The sequence below is a fragment of the Montipora capricornis genome, chromosome 9, assembly GCF_036669925.1.
Source record: "Montipora capricornis isolate CH-2021 chromosome 9, ASM3666992v2, whole genome shotgun sequence".
NCBI lineage: Eukaryota > Metazoa > Cnidaria > Anthozoa > Scleractinia > Acroporidae > Montipora > Montipora capricornis.
Window position 1 is genome coordinate 9461575 of NC_090891.1, and position 7500 is coordinate 9469074.

The following is a 7500-nucleotide window of genomic DNA, read 5'->3' on the forward strand; positions in this document are numbered from 1 at the left end:
TTGGTACGAGCGTTTTCAGAGTTAAAATGTGCTCACGTTGTCGTCAAAACAAATTTGGTGATTTCACGTCGTCGTTATGCAGAGGACCGCTAACATACTTGCTAAAATCCGTGCTACACCTGCAGCACGATTATTTATGCTCATATAACCAATGATATTATTGCTTTGTGGCGTTGTCGTAGTCGTAGCCCTAATTTGTTGTTGTATGGCGTAATGTTTCAATGTAATCTTCTAAGAATTGTTCTTGCCGATTTTGTACTAAAAAGTATTTTTACTTCATTTTCTCTGGAAAAAAATGTTTTTTGGGAAATGCCACTAAAATACTCGAATAATACTTAATGCTTTTGCCTTACAAAAGTGCTCGAAAAAATGCCAGCATAATGTACAAAAGCCTATCAACATACAGTACAATGACCTTTATTTAAACTAGAATATTTAAGATGCCAATAAAATATGCTAATATCTCCGAGGAAAATGGACTTTGAGAAATTCTAGTTTTCCAGCAGCAGCTACTCAACTATCATTTTGTAAGAACTGTGTCACTAAACCATCAGTCAGCGCTTCCGTAAACAATGTCTAATCGGCTGATTCCCCGATTTTGTTAGCACTAAGTTCTATTCGGTTGCTTTTGGATTCAAGATCTGCTGCCTCCAAATATACTCCAAAGAACTCAGTGAGAACTTACCTCAATTGAAAACGTTTTGGAGTCGATGGAGTGCATTTCGGGATCAGTCGGACAAAAAAAATAGACGCGCATTGCGTACATGTTGCAGTGCAGTACATGTAACACCGCGCTTTATTCCATAATTGTCAACTGAGCAGCATTTTGTTTTTCAGGATATTCAAGTTGTCTTTGCGTAATATGTAGCTCTACTAATACACGATATTGTTTGGGTACCGTATATCATAAGAGTGCTATGGTAGATGTCTTATAGCCGGGCCCTGAGATGACATGTGGTTAATAGTAAATACTGTAACGCCAAAAATCCACAATAAAACACATTGGTTTCTTTAATCACCGATCAACAGTTAACACAACACTCGGCACACTGTTATTGCACCATCGTAACGTGACTACAATTGTTACTAAGGGGGGTACCTACAACGATCGCCTACGCTACACTACCCCTCCACCCCCCCCCCCCCCCCCCCCCCCGTTATGAGCACTGTTCCAGTGCTGGTCAACTGTGCAAATCACTTCCGAGAAAACTTAAAACAACTTCAAATTGACACAACTGACTGATTCTCTAACGACGGTTCGTAAATTAACATGGCAATGTCCACAGTTCTCAGGAAAAACGCGACAATTAAACCTGTAAACTTGTGTAGTTGCCTCGGCTCTTCGTTAATGTCCATCAGTCCCCAAGCATTACCGGCCAATCAAATTAACCATCCACCCAAGTTCCGTAGCGACTTGGTGGCTTTGGCTTCCTGGATGATCTCCCACGATCACTGGAATTTGCTTCAGGTACGACTTGGACAGTCAACTCCACTGCATGACGCCTGAAATCCTCTGGGTTATTGTCATCCGCACTAGAAGTTGCCAATTCCGCGTGAGGTTCTGGTTCCCTCACTTCATCAGGCTGGTCTCTGTTACCTACGCCAATGCAATCAGTATTATGAGATCCAGGAGTAGCATCACCCTCTTCTCCCACCGTTGATTCTGTCTCGACAAGCTCAACTCTCTCTCTCTCTCATTAACAGAAGCTGACTGTCCGTCTTCAACAAACACTGGAGAATCTACATCTGATGCCTCTCTCTCTCTCTCCTCTTCTCTTGGATTCGATAACTGCGTCTGCCTTCTTGGAATCCATCTCTCCGGCGGAGGTCCCAGGTAAGGCTTTAATCGGTCTGAATGAACAACCTTCGGCTTGGCCTTCCTGCTCTTCTGGATTCGGTACACTACATCAGACAACACTGATATTACCAAATAAGACCCCTCCCAAGGCCAGTCAAGTTTGGGATTTCTCCCTTTCTTTTTCCAAACATCGTGCAGCCAAACAAAATCACCTATAACAAATGGTCTAACAGCAAGGCGTTTGTCATAGCTCCGTTTCTGGCGCATGGCTGCCCTGCTCAAGTGTCGTCTAGCCAAATCATGAGCACTGGCCAATCTCTTTTGAACAGCTTGGGTGTAATCCGTCTTGAGTGGTGGTGCATCGGGAGGTGCCTCGGTTATGGCATCCAAAGGAACTTCCAGTTCTCTACCCAGCATTAAGAGATTAGGCGAAACCCCTGTTGACTCATGAACAGCACCTCGATAGGCCATCATGCACGCTGGTAGCTGAAGATCCCAGTCCTTCTGATCTTCCCTGATCTTCCCACGCAACATTTCAACGAGGGTCCTATTGAAGCGTTCCACCTGTCCATCGGACTGGGGGTGCATTGGGGTTGTGCGAGTTTTCTCGATGTCGCTTGCAAATTTCAGCAAAGACCCTTGAAGTTAGTTCCGTGGTCGCTACGAAATTCACGGGGTACGCCAAAGCGACAAATGAACTCGCTCACCAACTTCTCAGCAACAGTAGTGGCCTCCTGGTTTGGTATTGGGTAGCTCACAGTCCATTTGGTGAAGTAATCACCAACCACCAGTATAAACTTGTTCTTCCGTGGAGTGTCTGGCAGTGGACCAAGAATGTCAATCGCAATCCGTTCCATGCACGGGAGCTCCTACCACATACTGTTGCAAGGGAGCGCGACGCCTCCTTCCCCACGTTTTCTTTTATCCACAAACATGGCAACTGGCGACCAATCCATGAACTGCTGATGTAAGTCCTGGCCAATAATAACGAGACTGAAGAGCGCTTATGGTCTTTCGCACACCACGATGACTCGCAGTCGTGTGGCTATGGTGAGCGTCAAAGGCAGTCTGCATGAGAATGAACAGTCTGGATGTTCCTCTGATCTCACCTATGTCATTTTTCCATTTGCGACAAATCACACGGTTTCTAAAAGGCAGACGGTCCCATTGTGACCACAACCTATTTACAGCACGACTCTGAGGCGACACATCCTCCCACAATGGCTTCCTTTCACTGGCTTCCTTCCATCCTATGATGACTTAAGATCAGAATCTGCTTCCTTCTGCTCCCTCAAGAAGTGGGAAGTTCATGTTGGTTCCAAACTGTACCGTGGCACAACGCTCTCGAACAGGTCGTTTACATTCCGCTGGTTGCCCATTGTCCGGGTTAGGGACATGCATTGCAGTCTGGACACCCACATGAACAAAAGACATTTTTTTTCTGAAATTTCCAACTCTTACACCACCTACAACGGACAACGAAGGGTCGCCCGGAAAGTGCATCAGCATTCTGGTGTCGTTGTCCCGGCGGATACTGGATCTCAAACTCAAACGTACTTAAGCTAGAATTCAATCCGACGTGCCAGTTGTGCTTCTGGGTCCTTAGCTTTACTGACAGAGCGCAAGAGGAAATGCTCAGTTCGAATGCAGAATCTTGTACCTGCAGGTAATTCCGATGTTGCTTGACAAACTCTACAAGCGCCAAAAACTCACGACGAGTCACACAATAGTTCCTTTCAGACTTGGACAATGTTCGACTTGCAAATGCAATAGGTCTTTCCATCCAGCCACGGTCTTGAAACTGTGATAACACTGCAGCAATTCCATGGTCTGATGCGTCAGTGTCTAGCACAAACTTACCCTCTCTGGTCGGGTAGGCCAGGACTCCAGAGGACGTAAGCAAACTCTTCAGGCTGTTGAAAGCCAGCTGACATTGCCCTGTCCAAACAAATTCTGTCATTGTTTCTGTTAGCTTGTACAGCGGTTGAACTATGGTTGAGAAATCAGAGACAAACCGACCGTAATAAGAAGCAAGTCCAAGGAAGCTTTTGACTTCCCTGCTGTTTTCTGGAATGGGCCATTTGCGAACTTGTTCGACCTTTCCAGGGTCTGAGCCGATGCCTTATTCTGTGACCAGAGAAACAATGGAAGAGAAACACTTTTTTGGCTTAAGCTTTAGTCTCGCCCGGGTCAGCTTCTCAAACACTTGTTTCAGCCGTTCTAACTCCTCCTCGAATGTGCGCCCCACGGCAATCACATCATCAAAGTGAATCAAACAGATTTTCAATGTAGACCCTTCAAGACCAGTTCCATCAATCTGGCAAATGTTCTTGGCGCGATACAAAGCCCGAATGGCATCACGTTCCATTTGTGTAAGCCGCTTGGAGTTACAAATGCCCCTTTTCTTGGGCGTTTGCGTCGATTGCAACATGCCAGTATCCGGAGGCAAGATCTAACGTGGAAAACCATCTCGAGCCAATTAAAGCAGCGAGCGAATCATCAACTCGTGGTATGGGAAAGGCATCCTTTACCATTGCTGCGTTCAACCGGCTGTAGTCGATACAAAACCTCTGGCTAGTTAGTCACCAGTACAACTGGGGAGGACCACGGAAGGGCTTGATGACTCTTTCACCTTCCCTTCCTGCAAGAGATCAGTTACTTGTCGTTCGATTTCATCTTGTTTCCATGGAGAGGTGCGCCGGATTGGCGGCACACTGCCTGTTTCAATTCTGTGCTGGACATATGTGTAGTGCCCAAGTCCCCGTCGGAAAGGGAGAACACATGTTGGTGCAGTGTCTCAGTTTCTCTGTCAGCCAAGTGCTCAGTGCTCCTTCCAAGAAGTTCCTGTAGGGATTCTGGTGGAGTCCTTTCAACTTTTTCGTGTTATACATGCCGATTTATTGCTCTGGCTTGGCCCACAACACTCTCGTGATTTTCCTCATACAGCTCCAGTAAAGTGACATCAATAACTGGCTTAGCCAGGGCAACCACAGTTTCAGCAGCCAAGTGGTAAACGTCGATAGAAACATTGAAAACACGTAAAGAGACCTCTGTGTCCTCTTTAACATCCATCAGAGTCCTTGCAACGTGGAGACCCTTTTGTTGGAAATGTGAGGTGAAAACACGTAAAGAGACCTCTGTGTCCTCTTTAACATCCATCAGAGTCCTTGCAACGTGGAGACCCTTTTGTTGGAAATGTGAGGTGAGGCAAGGCTCTAACAATCGCACGCCTAATCACAGGCAGATAACCCTACAACCAACAGGTTATTTTGAGACAGTTGTAAAGGCCGATTCAACTGATCGAGGAAAATGTTTCATAAAAACTTCAAATTGCGATGTTTCTTTTCGAAAATTCGTTTTATGAACAGCCAGATAAATAAAGTTCACTCACCTACTATTTTCTGCGTTGTCCTCAGTGATTTGATGGGTTTTTGGGACGCTTCGATTTCCTCTTCAGATCCCACGCGTCGCCACATACAATATAAATAGACAAGGCGTGCAACTTCCAAGACCGCTCGCGGCGGAGTGCCTCCAGAATTAAGCCGAATTTCTCCCACTTCCAAAGGTCGCTCGCCTCCCAGCCTTGAACACGTAGAAAGTCGATAATTTTGCCAACATCGTGCCAAAAATCATCGCATTTACATGGCTCTGCAACCTCAAAACCCTCCATTTTCAAGCTTCGCTCAGGTTTTTGTTATTGCCAGATGATCCGGACACCGCTCATGCATCATTGGATTTGATAACCGTCATCAAAATCAAATTAACCAATCAAAAAGCGCAAATTCCCCCAAGAGAGACAAAATTATTAATATGTGCTTTTTGATTGGTTAATTTGATTTTGATGACGGTTATCAAATTCCAGTGATACATGAGCGGTGTCCGGATCATCTGGCAATAACAAAAACATGAGCGAAGCTTGAAAATCCACAGGTGCCCCAAGCTCAGTGTAAGCATGGCCGACAAAAATATATGGATTTGTATGAGAATCTCGATAAAAAGCTTAAGAAAATAATTATATGAAAAACACCTTAATTAAAAAGCCTAACCTTATTGCTGTCGTGGATAGCTTCCTTCCTGTGTGGTTATTTTCCAGATCCGACGTGATTTGAGCCATTTCTCAATTTCGTGGTTGTCAACGGTTATAATAAAATCCCAAGGCTGGAGACTAAATTCTCAGGTGCCACCAATTTTAGGGTGATAATTTGGAACAGGTGTTCTACATATGGTCATGGACGACAGTCTGTCATGGACTGTTTCCAGGGAACAAACGGATGAGGAACTGAACAGCTTGGTTTGTTAAGTTTAACTATGGATTTGCACAGAATTGGCGCAAGAAACTCACCTAAGCAAGACAAAAATGAAATTATACAACAAAATTTATTCTTTCAGCTTGCACCTCTATTTATCGTGAAATTTGTCTGTCTCGTCGTGAGACTGTGAGATTGAACTGAAAACCGTGAATCGCACGACAAAATCTAGTCTCCTCGGCAGCCGTTATTGGGGCGTCACGCGACTCTCGTGACATCCAAAAAACGGCTGCGATGATCGCGAGACCACAGGCAGCCCAAGCTCGGTATACGATTTATCGACTTTCTATGGGAAAACATACTTTGAGCTTATAAATGCTAAAATAAGCTGTAAATGTAGAAATATAGTTCGCTTACCTCTACATACAGTTGTCCTCTTTTTTTCTGTGCAATTGGGCATGTACTAAAAGCAGGAACACCGGAACACTCCGGAACACCCTGGAAGAAACCCAAAACCCTCAATTTGGCTAACCCTAGGCCTAGCTAGGCCTTAAGTTGGTTTTTAGGCCTCGGGTTAGCACACCGGAACACTCCGGAACACCCTGGAAGTTAGGGTAAGCCCTCAATTTGGCCAACCCTAGGCCTAAAAACCAACTTAACTGGGCTTAGCTCTTAGCTAGACCTAGGGTTAGCCAAATTGAGGGTTTTGGGTTACTTCCAGGGTGTTCCGGAGTGTACCGGTGTTCTGGAGTGTTCCGGTGTTCCGGGGTGTTCCGGGGTGTTCCGGTGTTCCTGGTTTTAGTACATGCCGTGCAATCGGAGGGCAAACTTGTGTCCGTTTTCAGACGGGTTTGTGGCTTTCGGATTTTTGCGATGTCTAACGACACAAACTCAGAGAAGACGAGGACAACCGTATGTAGAGGTAAGAGAACTTTATTTCTACATTTACAGCTTATTTTAGCATTTATAAGCTCAAAGGATGTTTTCCCAAACAAAGTCTATAAATCGTATACCGAGCTTGGGCTGCCTGTGGTGAGACTTGAGAGGTCAGCTATATTTCAGATCACTAATTGTTCCCTTAAACCTACAACTAAACCTTCAGTTTACCATAAACGTCTAATAACTGCTCATAATTCGTTTCCGTTTCCATCTTCGTTCTATTAACTGGGATTTTCTTACAATCCTCCTCTCCAAATGAATTGTACAATTCTCTTATGGACTCTCTTTATGGACTCTCTTTATCCAATCTGTTAAAGAAAGTTCACAAGTCAAACCTTGGTTTACCTCAGGGCTCCAAAACTCCTGTCGTAGGAATTACGCTCTATTGTAAAAATCCTACATCAGCAAACAAAGCTAAATATACCAAATTCCGTAACAAATATAACTATCTAATTAAACAATGTAGGAGAAAATTGTTTTCTATATGTTCCTCACTAAAGCAAACCTGGTCCTTAA